Consider the following 16,736-nt stretch of genomic DNA (forward strand, 5'->3'; position numbering starts at 1 on the left):
AACCTAAGTACACAAAATATAGAGAGATGGATTAAAATAGACTTACCTAAGAGCATAAGTATAAGTATTAAACATAAGTATACAAGGCATACAAAACCCATGTGCAAAGATTAACACGCCATCCTACCAACTCTTTACAGAGCTAAGAAAAATAAAAAGAATAATTTTAAACTTCTAAAATTCAGTGCTGAGATCATTCTTGGAAGTAAAAATCTTGTTTTAGTATTTATTTTATGCTACTACTCTTTTGGGTGCAGATTTGTAAAAGTGGACAGGCATCTAAAAATGGTGGCAGGTGCCCAAATATATTTCTAAAGATGGTCTTATAAATTCTGTCATGCCATTCTCTGTAGCATTTAGGACCTATGCTCGTTTTTTATCCTCTGGTCTTCTCTTCCTTTCTTCAGTATTATTTTGTTTTATTTTTTCTATTTGTTTTTGCAATATTTTATGAGAGAAAGGTAGTCTTCTTACAATAAGCACTACCAAATGTCAGGATGATCTGAGGTTTGAGGCATGAAGTTCACTGCTGTGACAGGGCTCTGGAGTAATGAATTTCCTAAATTAGAACTGAAAGTGATCAGAAATGATGAATGGTTCCTGAGCAGAAGGTTCATACACAGGTTTCTACAACAGGCTGTTATGTGCCTTCTTAAGCAAAGGCATTTTGGCTTCATGATGTGAAAACGTGGTACTGTACCTGAGCTACAAGTGGTCTAGATTTTCAGTCCTTGCTGCCTAGAACTGCTTGGCTCGAAGGAGGCTACTTCTACTTTCTGTAGTAGTGAGAAATCATAAGCTCCAAAGGGACTGACTTTTTAGAAGGTTCTGTTGTGATAGGACAAGGGGAAATGGTTTCGAACTAAAAGAGTGGAGATTTATATTGGATATAATGAAAGAAAGTTTTTTACAATAAGGGTTGTGAGGTACTGGCACAGGTTGCCTAGAGAGGTGGTGCTTGCTCTCTCCCTGGAGATATTCAAGGCCAGGCTGGATGGGGCCCTGAGCACCTGATCCAGCTGTAGGTGTTCCTGTTCATTGCAGTGGAGTTGAACTAGATGACCTTTAAGAGGCCCTTCCAAGCCATATGACCTATGAGGTGAATCTGATTTACTTGGCACTGATGGTAGCTCACTCGCTGATTCAGCAAGCTATAACACTGCTGGAATAGCATATACTCTTTCAAACCCTCAGATAAAAGCTTCTCTGAGGAATGCAGAGAATGATGATGAATATTCCTGTCCCCATTAGAGCTCTGGTTTTCTTCAGAAGCAGCACTGTCGGTTTGGTGATGCGTTGTTCATCCAAGCACAGTGATTGCTACTTCTGGCTGCAGAGAGCAGCAAACAGCTCGTAATGAAGCTGTGTCAAGATCTGGTGGGCAACCTCAATGATTAGCTCTTCCTTTCCCTGTGCAGGGAGGAAAAGGGAAAGTAATTAACTTCAATCCCAAACCAACACCATTACCTTAGCACTGGCAGAGTTGGCAACGTATTGGTGCTGTTCATTTATAATAAGTAGCAGCAGTCTCCTTCCGTGTCCTAGCTGGGCACTTTAGCTGTGAAGATTGGATTAAATAGTGTCATACAGGCACTGCTACCCACAGCATCTGACGGCTTTGATGTAAATGAAACAGGAAGCCAACGCTCTCCATAGTGAGCTGATGTGCAGAGAAAGTGAGATCTGTAGAGATGGGATTAAACTGTGGGAACTTTGTGGGTGTTAAATGAACCTGCTTTGGAGGGCTGCCAAGGGAGGAGATGCAGGGAAATCTGATGAGATATACCAGGCATGAGAGTTAATTGTGTTTCGGAGGTTGGAGAAAAAGCTAAAATTAAACCATTATCAAAGAAAAGCCTTGGACAGTTTGTTTTAAAACAGAGTTAATGGCTGGAGCCTGTAGAAAACCTAATTAAAAGGGAAAAGAAAACAAATGAGGTTTAGGACTGTGGCAATGCATTCAAAAACAGCTTTATATATGGATTTTCAGCTGTTCTCTGCTGCATTTCTGTGACTAAAAAGGCCCAAAAGAAAGAAGCAAAGCACATTAAAAATGTTTTATAATGAGTTAAGAGCAAGATGCAGCACGAAGCTTCATTGCTTATTGTCATCATCAGGAATGACAACTAGAAAACAGATTTTCCACTCAGAGGTCATCCTGAGTCAAAAGGCCTAGTTGCTCTTCGCTTCAGAGCACAGGGACATGGCAAGATTGGGGCTGCCCACAAAAACTGAGCAGAAGACAAAGGCTACCACTGCTCTGAGATGGAATGTGTGCACCATAATTTTCCTAAACCCTGTGCCTACGGATAGCGGTTATACCATCCAGCTTTACATCTCTGTCCTCCAGATGTTTACATCTAAACATATCCCCCTGACCTACCTGTATATTTGAATAAAAGAGATGGGCATCTTTGAGGTGCAATTCATCTGGTCCCATTAGATACTTGCTGCGGGACAGCACAAATGACACCGTTAAAGTGGCTCCCCTGCACTTATTTATTAAAGGAATCCAGAAAAACAGCTTTGGTGTAATACATTTACATTTGGTCAGATTTAATAGAACTATGTGAATCTCATGGAAAGGATACTTAGCATGGATTTGAGCTAGTTTCTGACTTCCTCAGAAATACAAACCTGAGGGAGAAGCAAGGATGATAGCTTTTCCCTACTGCTGTGCTCTCCATTTTCTGTGCTCAGTGGGGGCCGAAACAGTTTCCAACAAAAGTTAAGCCAAAACTTGAGACTTCTTATGAGTTTCTGAGTTGCCTGGAAATATCTCTCTTGTTCAAAAATGTGTCTGCCTTCGTGGCCTGGCACTGCACAAAGCACACCCTACAATTTAAGAGTCCCCAAATTCGGTCTTATACAATTACCTGGGGCAGCTCAAAGCTCCTGCTTTGTCTGAGGTTCGCTGAAATGGAAATTGATTTGGCCTACCCAAAATCCACATAATGATTGATTCTTCTTTATACAAAGCTGTGATGAGAGAAGTTATAACCAGTCATCATAAATGTTTCGAGTCACTTGCTATTACGCACCAGCATAATTTTATTATCTTTGGAGTTGTTCTCCATGTTCTAAGGAACATATTACAGCACCAGTGTCATGCACAGACAGATGCTCCGTTAGCTGCCCTAAATCACCATCTATTACAAGTCTTCTGGAGAGATGAAGATAAATGATGAATGTTTCTGGCTGCATCAAACCACAGTGAAATGAGCAGGGATTAGATATGATGAGAGGCCAGTGGCCTATCAAATATACTGACCTGTTTCTGATAACTGCTACTATGGACTTCTTCATAAGCAGGCAAAAATAATATTTTAATAGTTAACTATAGAGTTACAAAGGCTTATCTCCCACATTTAATGGTTATTGTAGATCTTAGGCCAGGAGATACCTGTGCTCCTCCCTAATTTAAGGTTCATATCCTTCTTTATTTCTGTCTAAATTTGGATTCAGATGCCACCTCATTTGGTTCAGATGCCTCCCATAAATTCTTCCTGTACTGAATCATTTTCATTGCTTATTTCTAAGTCTTCTTCATTTTTTTTTTTCTGCAGCAGCAACATCCCACAGTGGTCTGAGATGTGAAGTACAGTAACTTTTTCTGGGTAATAGGACAATACTATTGCTTAGTACATCATGTGTTTTAAGTTGATGAGCTCAGCCTTTTCTTTTTTTCATAAGTATTCAAAGAAAAATTACACGGAAATATTTTCCTCAAACTATTGTTACAGCATTTAATCCTAAGCATCTCAGGCAATGTCAACTTCAGATGTCAACTTTATTTTGAAACATTACAGTAGTGTCACATTTAATTTTTTTTAACAATTATTAATCCAAATATAAATTGTCTACATTAAAAACAACATCAATAAAGTGAACAATAATGCAATAAAAAAGTCAGAGAAAAAAATGGTTGTTTGTAAATTAGCTGTGGTGAATTATGGACTGAACTATCACTATTTTTCTCTAACCTTTTTAGATGATCAAATAAAAAAACCCCAAAAACTAGAGAAAATCTGAGAGACAAAGGGATTGATCACTGGTATCATTAAATCTAAGTGTGCAGATTGTTGTAGTAGGCGTTTGGCGGGGATATGTGCTATATGGGATAGGCCTCTCCCTAAGCCCAGTGGAAGGGTGCAGAAGGCAACAGTAGATATACCTAAGGATCTCATTCATGGATACTTTCAGAAGCATCCAAATACATAGAATAGGATCACCCTTCTCTATCTCCTGGACATGATGTAGGTACTAGTGATGCACTCAGGTGAACTGATGAAGTGAACACCTCCAGAGGCAGCTGTGTTCTTCTCAAGAACAGCTGAGGTTCAATAGTGTTTATCTCATCTGTAGCTGGAATTTGGGTTGGTTCTGTTACCAATCACATGGGAGAATGCTTGCTCTCTCCTAGTGGCACAGTCAAAGAAGCACCGGTCACAGCATGACACTAGGGAGGAACCGCTTGCTTATTGAGATGGGACTGTGACTGAGCTACCTCTAAGCTGCAGGACAGAGCCACTGGAAGAGCTTCAGGATGTCAGAGAGTCAATGAAAGCTCTGCCATTGGTTTCAAAACAAGGATTTCTTCAGTTCCTTGTTGCAGACTGCAAACTAGATCACACTGGTGGATGAAAGTTTGCAAGTCCGAAAAGCCACATAAGAGTTAATAAAGCCAAGGACTTTCTGTAAGGGTTACAAAAATAATAAATATTTTTCTACCTTTCTATTATTTGTCATGAAGAATTAAGCCACCTGGAATAATTAACTCACAAAGGCTGCTTGTGTAAGTGCTGCCAGACACAGCATGTTGAGCTAGGAAAACTTCCATAACAAATCTTATGTGTTAGAAGGGAAGGTTTTTAGTGGGTTTGAATAAAGACACACAAAAGAAAAATACAGCAATCAAGGAAATGTATGCTATAATCAGAAATATTGGCAGTGAAGATTATATGAAATCTACAGAGAATTATTTATAAACTTTTTCTTTTATGAACAGTTGATGTTTTTCTTAGTAGATTGTTCTCTTTTCAGAGAGACAAATGCTAAATCTAATATTTCTTTCTTCCTTCTCTTCCTTTTTTTCTTTCTTTTCCTTCTTTTTTCTTCACTTCACTTTCTCTCTTTCTCTTTCTTTTTTTTTTTCTTCTGATCCTTCCTTCCTTTCTTCCTTTCTTCTCCCTTAATTCTTTGTTTTTCCTTCCAGTGTTCTAATACTTTTTATAACCGTTGTTTTCATCTTGAATATATTATATATGTTATCACACGGAAACCTCTGCTTGATCTGTGTACATATGCACCAGGCATGGAGAGGCTTTCCATGAGAAAGAAAAGAAAAGAAAAGAAAAGAAAAGAAAAGAAAAGAAAAGAAAAGAAAAGAAAAGAAAAGAAAAGAAAAGAAAAGAAAAGAAAAGAAAAGAAAAGAAAAGAAAAGAAAAGAAAAGAAAAGAAAAGAAAAGAAAAGAAAAGAAAAGAAAGAAAAGAAAAGTTTTAGTACTAGGAATGCAGCTGCAAGAGGAATAGAAAATGGGGAAAGAGGTGAATTCTGCTGTGTTTTCTATGTTGAGGTCAACAAAGTCATTCCTGTGGTCAAGAAAGCAACTCCACAAGCTGAGAGCTGAGATTCATGGGAAGGGAAGGGAAGGGAAGGGAAGGGAAGGGAAGGGAAGGGAAGGGAAGGGAAGGGAAGGGAAGGGAAGGGAAGGGAAGGGAAGGGAAGGGAAGGGAAGGGAAGGGAAGGGAAGGGAAGGGAAGGGAAGGGAAGGGAAGGGAAGGGAAGGGAAGGGAAGGGAAGGGAAGGGAAGGGAAGGGAAGGGAAGGGAAGGGAAGGGAAGGGAAGGGAAGGGAAGGGAAGGGAAGAAGTTCCCTTCTCTTACAGAAATTTCTCTTCCAATCTTCCTTTTACTTCTGTAATCTACATTCTCTCAAGTGGCATGTAGGCATTTCTAGATTATTAATGTACTATGCCAGCAGCCAGATTTTCATCTCTCACAGGTGTTTATGAGAACATCTCTCCAATAATCTATGTTCAGTCACTGTGTAAGTACAGTTTCAAATTTGCCCTTGAAATGTGAAACAATCAATGTTGGCAGCATTTATTCCTTCCCGTCAAGTATTTTTCTCTTTCTAAACTCCATAAACAATTTAAGAATAATGTCTTATGACAGTGATGCTGCGATCCAATAGGGTCTCCTTTGCTATCTAATTTGTCTTACTTTTGTTCAAATCAAGGGGTAAGGAATCTAGCAGCTACCAGTGGCAGCATCTGGCTTGATCATCTCATCACTAATTGGTCTTGTGATTAGTGCAGACAAGCAATGGAGAAGGTAGTTACAAGCCTTTAATATTTCTAGGTGGAGGCAGCTTCTAGGCCATCTGTTACTTGATATAGTCACTAACGTATTCAGCTTCTCATCTTTCTGAGGGATCTTCCTCAGAGGCAGGGTAGTACTTTTCTGGGTTTTATCAAGGTGACAGTGTAGCCTTCTTTTGCATTGTTAACCCAAACTGTAATGTTTGCTTCCTGCAGTAGACACCAAACCAGTTTGTCAGAAGGTTAACCTACATACCTCCACTTGCAATATTTTCAGCCCAGTCTGACAAATAACCATTTGAAGTATTTTAGTACTCATGTAAAGCCCAAGACTAGGTACAGGAAACTTTAGTTTTACTGTTGAACAAATAGTTTTACTGTTGATAGTCTGAATTTTCCTCAAACATCAGTGGACAGACAAAGTAAAATACTGATAGTTACATACAAGAAAAACACTTAAAACCATGTTTCTCTAAACACTGTTGGAGACAAACAGCTGCAAAAGAGTTTTTTTACTCCAATTCTCACTCAGATAATGAGTGAGCCTCAAAGCCCACAACCAGTGCTGTATCCAGAGCCCTACATTTCTGACCTTGTTTTTATTTCCTGCCTTTCTGCCTTCTTCCACCCATACGCAAAGCAATATTCAATGAAACTACCCACCTTCATGGTCATGATCTGCTTTGACACTTGTTTTATGAATGAATTTGTCTCATTTCTAATTATCTGATAGATTGAGCTCAACCACAGTTCAGTTTTGAGGATAAATTCAATTAATTTATAAACTAAATCACAGAGATTAACAGTATGATCTCAAACGAGATACTGTGAGAATGCTACAAGCTGATTGCCACAGTTCTATCAAAATAACATCAGCCCATCTATGGAAAACCCTGGCTTGGCTATGATTTTCCAAATTGTCAGAAAACATACTTAATTTGCCATACCATGCCTGGTTAGCGTAGTGTATACATTAGTAATATGAACATCAATCAATCTGATGTTCCTGTTTCTGAGGATTATATCTGCAGGACTTTGTCCTTCATGGTGATATTCAAATGGTTTGTTTTTATCACAGTTTGAAGTGGTTGCGGAAAAGTAGACCATCCTGTTCTGCTAAGTGCTGACAAAAAACAGCAGGAACTAATAGCTGTAGTAAGGTTGACGCAAGTGAATAAGGCATGCAAGTTCCTGCTCTACAGAAACCTGCAATGTTTTAAAGGGAAAATGGTAAAATTATTAACAGCACTGCAGGAGCTCATCACATAGGGCTAGGTTTGATGAGAAAGATGTTAATCAATCATAGAATCATAGAATCACCAAGGTTGGAAAAGACCCACAGGTCACCCAGTCCAACCATCCACCCATCATCAATAGTTCTCATTAAACCATGTCCCTCAACACAAGGTCCAAACATTCCTTGAACACCTCCAGGGTTGGTGACTCCACCACCTCTCTGGGCAGCCCATTCCACTGCCTGACCACCCTTTCAGAGAAGTAGTATTTCCTAACATCCAGCCTGAACCTTCCCTGGTGCAGCTTGAAACCGTTGTCTCAGTTATTTGTATTTCATGTAGAGGTATAAATAAACCCAAGCCAAAGCTTAATTCAGTTTGCACTTTAGATCTGACATTCATTTTAAAAGACCATTTTGGAAGATGTGAGTGCAACCTAACTACCTATCATTTGTCTTCTCCAGGGGCTCAAGAGTTCATTTTGGCCTGGAAATGGACCCCACCTTTCAGCAATGGCATACTAAACAGGAGACTGGAACTTCTGAGAGGATGCTGAGGAACCAAAGTGAATAGCATGGAGACAATCCTCAGCAGCTAGACTGTCTGCTTCTAGTCCTAATGCATTTAACTGGAGAGGAGAATACTCTGCTGGCCCTGATGAATATGCGTTAAGTGCCATTTTCAGTACATAACAGCTTTTTAGACAGCTGCTCACCCTTATTGTCTTGCCTGTTGCAGTTTCCTTTCCACTGTCTATCCTAAAAAGTTAAACATAGCCATCCAAGATGCAGCAGTCCTGAAAAGGTACCACTTGTTGGATGTGGTATGTTCTTTTATTCTCATCAATTCCTCATTCTTTTTGAACCTGACGTATAATCCCTTGTAAATGGCTCTCTTTATGCTGCAATTTGGAGCTGTTCCACTTGATAATTTATGCTATCGTCACTGGTTAGCATGATCCCTAATCTCAGTAGCTTTTATCAAGCTTTTTATCAGAGGTACTGCTTTGAGTTGTTTGTATTAATAATAGTTAAGAGCACTAGCTAAGAGTGGTGCTGTCTGCTGCCTCTGCCCAGCCTCTCCAGGCAGTGACCTTCTCTCCTGTACAGAGCAATGGCTAATGAAAAAGCACCTCCGCCTTTTCTTGTTTTCAGGTTCACACATCCTTGAACATACACTAGTTTAAAGTTTGTTTGACATCTTAGATCAGCTGAAGGTTGTAAGTAATTTAAAGTCATTCATCTAAGTCAGCACCTAAAATGAAAGCAGTAATGGTTTATTCCATAGGGAGTTACTTGTGAGCAGCTAAAAGTGTGTAACAGTCCATTGCACAGTGCAAAGCCGACCTCGGGAGAAAGTAGATGAAAACCTATACAGAGTTTAAAGGGCATCTGCAAGTATTCATTTTACCCCAGACAGTCAGTACAGGGGCCACTTGTCTTTTTATCAACGGTATCTGATAACATGAAGAAATTAATAATTTACAGAGGGCAGGCAGTACTTTTCCATTACAAGCTGTGTGCAAAGGAAGAAAGAACTGCTGGCACACGCCACAGTGCTCCCTGCAAGGTCGTTCTGCCTCAGTGCTGCAAATGTGTTTCTTTTTAACCCCTTCATAATAGTGAGAAAATACAGCTCCACAGTACATGTATACTTAACAGTTAAGTATACATATAACTTATAATATAAACATATAAGTATGTTTTCTGTTAAGTGCAGAAAACAACCCACAACATTTAGGACTCCAGGCTTGGAAGCTATGCCAATCAACATCTAGCAATTCTTTGGATGAGAGATGTCATGGAACCCTGGATGCTTTGAGACAAGCCAATGGCTCCATTCAGCCCAATGGTGCTAGCATCTCAAAACTTAACAGGTTATTCAGTGGGTAAAAAAAAGTGATGAAACTTGGCTTCACCCAAGGTCTGCACCCTTCACCCATCAGTCTTACCCTCCAGTTTCATCCTTCCATGTCTCCTGTAGTATGCCCTTGGGCAAGGGACATCAGTACAGTGGCTGCCAGCTCAATGATGCACACAATGTTCATTTGACTGCTGCCAAAATGGATGCATCATAGCAACCTCCAACCATCCTTTTTCTCTATCCCTCAGCTCAAATACTGCCCTTTGTGTAATATCTGGGGTTACAGCTAGCTCTCAGCCTTCAATGGCTCTTTCCTGTTTGGATGGGAGTACTTGAGGGAGGAGAGAATGGCCAAGCACAGCCACTGAACAAGGACAGAGGTTTGCTGCATCTTCCTAGGAAACCAGGCTAAAACGATAAAAAAGCTCATTCAGGCCATACATTAATTAAATATAATGGTGACATACTTGAAAGAGCAGGAAATGATAACATTATGATTCTCACAGAAACAGCAACCTCTGCTACATGTCCAACATAGTCCTTGATTAAATCTGTTAAATCTGCAGTCTACTACACTTCTATTCATGTTGTTAAACACCGTAATATATAATAGGTGCACAACAGTGGAAAAGCATTTGAACTTCTATTGTTTACAGTTAAAAAAATGAAATAAATGCTTAGAATATGCAGAGCCTGTCAGAAACATGGAGACATACTAAAACAGCACAGTAATCAGTTTTATGAATACACATGATTTCTTTGTGTTCTCGGTGAAAATATTTCTGAAAGACTGTCCTGAAAATGAGGTGAGGAGGGGAAGGAATCCAAAGAATTGCCATGCAGAGCATTTTTCAACTTATTTCTTCATTTTGTTTAATTAAGTCACGTGCATTTCCAGAAGAGTCTTTAATGTAAATTTTGTTAACAGCATCGTCAGACAGCATGGGAAATCTGCTGAGATACCACCCTGAGCAGGACAGGATTCCATCAGGCTCAGTTAGAAACCTCCACTGATGCTGTCTGAACATTCTCAGAAGTGCAGTCACTTATAATTTTATAACTGGCCAATCAAGGTGTTTTTTTTTCCTTTCTTTCTTCCAGCTTATATATTGAAATGTACTTCCATGATTCATGGAACGTTCTTTATCTGTCAAGTTTTTCCCTGATGATATATCAGGTTTCCTTGCAGGCTTTCTGCATATCCATCTTATTTTTCTCACTGTGGGTAGAGGGAAGGAGGAGAATTATGAATGTACTGGGCATTGCTCCAAAGTTGAGGCTGAACTGAAGTTTGTACTTAAAGGAGTTCAGTCACTCTGCTGGGCACAGAGTGTATCACTGCTACATTTACAGTACTTACTGAGAATTTACATGTAAACCCATTAATTAAAGTTAATTGAAAATAGGTTCTTTTGCACTTTCTGTCAGACTTTTATTTATCTCTAATGAATTCTGTTATAAAATACAGACCCTTAGTTATTCGTATATCATCAGAATTCTTTGAAGCCTTTCTGCAGGACGTTTTTGAAGCAATTATGTTAGGAGTTATGTCCCCTTCTGCTATTACTGCTCAGAGCTGTAAGTTTCTCATTTATCAGTGAGAGAAGGGAAAGGAGCAGCAGGAGAGGTCCTCAGGAGGGCTCTCCATGGCTGCCTTCCATCTGGGGTACAGGGACCCAACAGGGCAAAAATGAACCATCTCTGAGTCACACACATTGCAAGACCTTGGTTTCCCAGGTGATCTGTATTGCTGTAGAACGCAGCCACCAGCTCTGATACAGCACTGAGTTACTCCTCAAGCACCTTCTCAATCCGGTGTGCCTACTGATGCTAGATTCTGCTGCTGTATGCTAAAACAAAAGGAAAAAAGGCTTTGGAACAAACGTGGTCTGAGGTAGCCTGCCACTCCATCATCCAGTCTACTAATGATGTAGATTTCAGCCATTTCTCCCCATCCAGCCTTCTCTTCCAAGGGAAATTTAAAGACATTCTCATTTTCATTATGAGTTTCGTTTTGTTTTCAAATTTTAGGTCCTCCCACAGATCACAGGCTCGTGAATTTCAAAGCAGCTGTATTTAAAGTTGGTCAAGAGTACAATGCAAACAACTTTTTTTTCAGTAAGAAAAGAAGAAATGATAGAAAATTAAAATACAGCCAGTGATTGTTAAAATATTAGATCATCACATAAATTTGCATTAATTACACATAAGCTGAAAGTACTTCATTAAATACTCTCATAACACAGTAACCTCTTTCTGGGATAAGCATGTAAATAATTACATACTCTCTGCCCCATGTAGCTTTATCTGACTAAGGAAGGGAGAACAGACTGTTATAGATGAAGAGCACACTGATTTTTGATTAAAAAGAACAAGCATTTTAATGATGTTCATCAGAAAAGCTGCACATATATGAATTGTGTGTTCAAGTATTTGAGGATTTGAGTTCCTAAACTCAGTTCAGTATGGAAAAATCAAGTATATAAATGATATATTGTTAGGAATCAGTACTGAAGGTAAGAATATGGGAATAAATCTGATTAATTTCAATCTAAATGAGCAACGTGATACTGCATGCAATTTTGAGGATGTAATTGGTCTTTGCAGGTCCCTGTTGCCAGTCATACTGACGACTTTGTATTCTGCAAGGAGTTTTATTTTAATGAATGAGTTTATACATGGTGCAGTTTCAAATTAATCTTTATTCTTAGGAACCTTTATTTCCACCGTATATAGGCATTTCACACTAACTAATACTCTTATCCCCATAAATATAGGCTAGCAGACAATTTTCCATTTTATAAAAAAGTTACAATTTACAGAACATTTTCATTTCTGAGTGGGAAGAAAAGTCTCAAACTTGTGAAAAATCAGACAGAGAGAGCCACTTTGGAATAAAACATAGAATAAATTCACTGGGTAGCATGGAGAACCAGTCTGGTGGAAAGGATTCATTCCAAACATGACGAGGAAATGGACAGGTTCTGGGAATAATTTCCTATTTCTCTTTATCTTGATAAAAACTGTTACTTAGCTAAAAGCCACTGCAAGGAGTTGGGAGTGTGTCACTGTCTCCAGTTTTAAACAGACACTGAGGTGAGCAGAGATTATATACTTGGAGCAGAGATTACAATTTTTATGGGAGACTATGAAGAGTCTACAGCAAAACAAAACAAAACAACAACAACAAAAAAAGAACTGGGTCTCCCAAGTTCTGGCCATGGTTCTGGCAGAATTTGTTCTCAGGAAAGAAAGGAAAAACACTACAGTTGCCCATGTGATATTCACTGCAATAGTAACTTCTCTGGAGCAATGCAGGAAGACTTTCACATTTCCAAATTTCAATGGAAAATCTGTTTGGCTTTCAACCAAACAGGTTCTTCTGTCCTTCACTTCTGTATTTTAAGTCAGCTTTCTGCAGTAAGGAGGAGTTACTTGAAAGGATGCTTTTGAACATCTTTGCTAAGACTCAAATGGTGTTGCTTGGAGGAGTTAACTTTTAGAATGGCCATTTCAAGCATCATCTTAAAGCTTTCAGTCCAGAAGGATGAGGGGTGGGAGAGAGGAAATCTGGAAATGGAAGGAATCATGGAAAGGGAAGGTATCAGGGTATATTTACTCTGTGAAAGCCCCTTACGTATCTCAACTACAGTAAAAAGCACTCAAAAAGTGTACAGCATACTTTCCATTTTCAGTATGACTTTTAAGTCACAAACATGAATGTCATTTCATCTGTGAATCTATGATGAAATAATAACGTACACTAGTTAGATAGAATTGCCATGCCTTACTTAGTGGCAGCACAACAGTAACCAAGAGGGGCACCTCAAGCACAGTTTCCTAATTAATGTGGATGTGGGAAATGTGGATGTGCACCATTCACTTGTGTTACTCTTGAAGAGTGCATGTTTGCCTCTTTCCTTCCTGTAAAAGATTTTTCTTTTCTTTTGGTCATATTGGCCCTCTCACAAACCTCCTGGCTCACCTTTCTTGCTAAGTCTAATGATAATGACCCTGTTCTGTTAGATTTTTTTCTCTCTCTCTTCTAAAATACAACAAGTAAACATTCACCTGAAAAAAAATGAAATCATATAACTGTAGATATAGTTATCAGAGTGCTAATTAGTAATTTGGCTGCTGCATTTTTGCTCCATGTCTCCACTTTAATTGTAAAACACAGTGGGAGGAAGTATCCTAGGCTCATATTCCACCTGGCCTTCCCAGGAGAGTGAGCATAAAGCATTCCTTCTGTGTCTGCATAGGATCCATGCTGCTTCTGTGAGAGCAGCACAGAACTCGACTCCAGCAGGGAAATTCCTGCCCAGTGTACCCTGCTCATGGAGGTATGTGAGCAGTGGGCATGGTGGCAGAGGAGGTGCAAATGTCTCCTTCTCACTGCCAGCAACAACAACAATGGTACAGAGCAAACTCTGAGGTCACCTTTCTCTGTGTCCCTCTTTCTTCACCCAACACTTTCTCCTTCCCAGCCATGATCAGGATATTCCCTTGGTTCAACTGTCATCTCTGTACACTTGATTGTTGGTTTTTGATTATGTTTCATTTATTTTACATTTATCTTGATTGCTAGATAACCATCATTCTAGCTTTGCAACAAGCTATTAAAAGGCAGCAAACTTTTTCAAATGAGGCAATAAAGACGCATTCAAACTTGTTATAATTTAGTGATTCTACTGCCATTGTAGCCATACTGTTGACTCAGGTTATTTGTGTATAAAACTTGCATAACTGATGCATAAACCCATATCAATCTTCGTACAACAGTGACAAAACCATACATTCATGAAACCAGAAGATCTTTACTGTTCTATGAATTAAAAGATTTGCCTGAATATATTCATTGTATTAAATCTACTCTTTGTATTTCTTTGTAAGCCTTGCAACATTTACATCAGTTTGTTTTAATGTTATTTAGCCATTCTTATGGCATTGGAGAGAGAAACAGGTAGAGCTATGAATTTGAGCAAGTTGCCCTGCATTGTTTATAAAAAGCAAAGAATGAATCTTCTTCTTAAGTGAAAATCAATGTGCTCTTAATGGCATCTCCACAGTTAAGCTTTTCTGAGTCTGATGTGCATTTAGACTATTATATGTCATTCTGATAATATAGGGAAGTCTTAAAGATGTTGCAAAGGGGCCAGAGAGTAATGACAATGAGAGCCAGTACATGTAAATTATGTAGCTCTAAAAAGACATGTCCTCATTTTCAGAGCTGCAAAGGAAATTTCTGCTCAAGTAAAGCTAGAGAGAAACAGAAGAGTAGGACAGGTTCTAATGAAAGCATTTGTCAGATCAGCTCTATTAATTAAGCATAAAAAAGCAGATTAACAATACTTTAGATAGTCTTAAATCCTTCTTAGACAAAACTAGTGGTCACAAAAACGTTTTTCAGCAATATTGGATAGAAGTTTCTTCCAGTCTAGTACATAGATCACTCCAGAAGTAATACCTCCTATCTATTTCCATGGAAACTACTATAAATACAAAGAGCACAATAACACTACTCAATAGAGCAAATTCTCAGCTATAAAACACTATTTTTTAACATAGTCACCACCATTAGCTGTGCATTTTCACCAGTGATGAACAAGTGCCTGCATGCCATGCTTGTAAAAATCTGCATGGTCATCTGGAATGTGGCTTGTCTTTCACATCACCTTCACTGCTATTGCACCACCCACCACCTCACTGTGCTCACATCCACTGTTCAGTCACCATAGACGTTCAGCAAGCATCAGTGAATGTCAGTGGGTGCCATTTTTTCCACACGGAGGAATTCAGTGTCTCACCTTTGCTGCATCCAAACTTCCATGTCAGGAGCCATTTCGTCAGACTGCCCCTCTGCTGCCATCTGTCACACAGCAACAAAATGTAACAGAACACTAGTGGGAATGTCCAACCCCTACTGCCACCAACGTCCAACTCTGACACCATGGGCCAATGTAATAAAATAGTAGGCATTACTTTCAGAGCAATCCCCGTAAATATTTCATATTCTCTAGACAGCACAGACTGTGGACTTCTGTCTTTGTGTGCCTGTGAGTGATTTTTCTAACCAAACTTTTCTGAGTGTGCAACGCTTGGAACTCGATATACACATGCAGCAAGCACTCACACAATACATATCCAATCAATATTTCATGCTTACAAAATGATTTTTTTCACCAGTCCAACACTTTATCTGCTCTAGTCCTTCATCCTTACTGTCAAATCCCTAAAACAGAAAAATCATCTTTAAATTAAGAAGTCATGTCTCTCTCTTAGATACAGAAATAGTTTTCTAGTTGCTATGCGTTACAAATGGCATGACTCAGTATGTAACCAGCCCAGCAATCAGCAAACAAGTGCCTCTTGCTCTGCTGTTGTGCAGTGACATTGCCATGCCAGCTTTGCCAAGCACCCTGTGGCTTTCCTGATCTTGGGCAGCGAGCTTTTGATCAACCCTGAGGGGAGAATGCAGGAAATAATAATGGCATCTGAGATCTTAGCTTAGAACAAAACCTCCTCCAGGCAGCAAAGGAAATAAACTAAAAGTTTGTGGTAGCAGCAAAAGAAGTTGCTTCCTAGCAATTCCTTTACAAAGGCATATGCACAATCTTTATTTGGAATGGGAGACAATCTTACCATTATAGAAATAACTGAGACCATGGTAAAAATGAACATTACAAATTCGGGCAGCCGAGCCACACACACTTCGAATCAGAGGATTGCTCAGTGTGCTGCGTCACATCTTACAGCCAAATGGTTGAGTGGGTGGATGTGTTTTCAGATAGCAAACAGGTCTCCCAGGTGCTCCTGAGGGTAGTCCAGGAACTACAAGTCCTCGGCACCTCAAAGGGATGGATGGAAAAGTGAGCCAAATATTTCTTCTCCTTTCAGCATTCTCTGGACAAAGTGGAGGAACACACACGTGCTCGACTGTTTGGCTTTGAAACATACGAGTGAAAAAGTTTCTCTTGGCAGAAATGACCAACAAAGCACATAAGGGCTTGATATGTTTTGTGTGAGGATATATAATACGTTATTTTATTCCTTGAGCTTAACTAATAAGTGCATGTGTTTTGAGGATCTGAAAAACTAGTGACAGTCTCCCAAGTGTGTTATTATCCCTGGGACTGTGCTTTCAGTACTTAGCTGTGGGTGCACTGTAGCACACTGTCTTGTAAATGGACTTATTCAGCAGTGGCTTAACAGGATGTCCATAATGTTCCAGTAAACATTGAGTCTGACTGCTTATCTACAGTATTTTCCACCAATTCTCACTTATGATTTTCAAGAACACAATACCTGATACAAAG

The sequence above is a fragment of the Gallus gallus genome, chromosome 4, assembly GCF_016699485.2.
Source record: "Gallus gallus isolate bGalGal1 chromosome 4, bGalGal1.mat.broiler.GRCg7b, whole genome shotgun sequence".
NCBI classification, from domain to species: domain Eukaryota; kingdom Metazoa; phylum Chordata; class Aves; order Galliformes; family Phasianidae; genus Gallus; species Gallus gallus.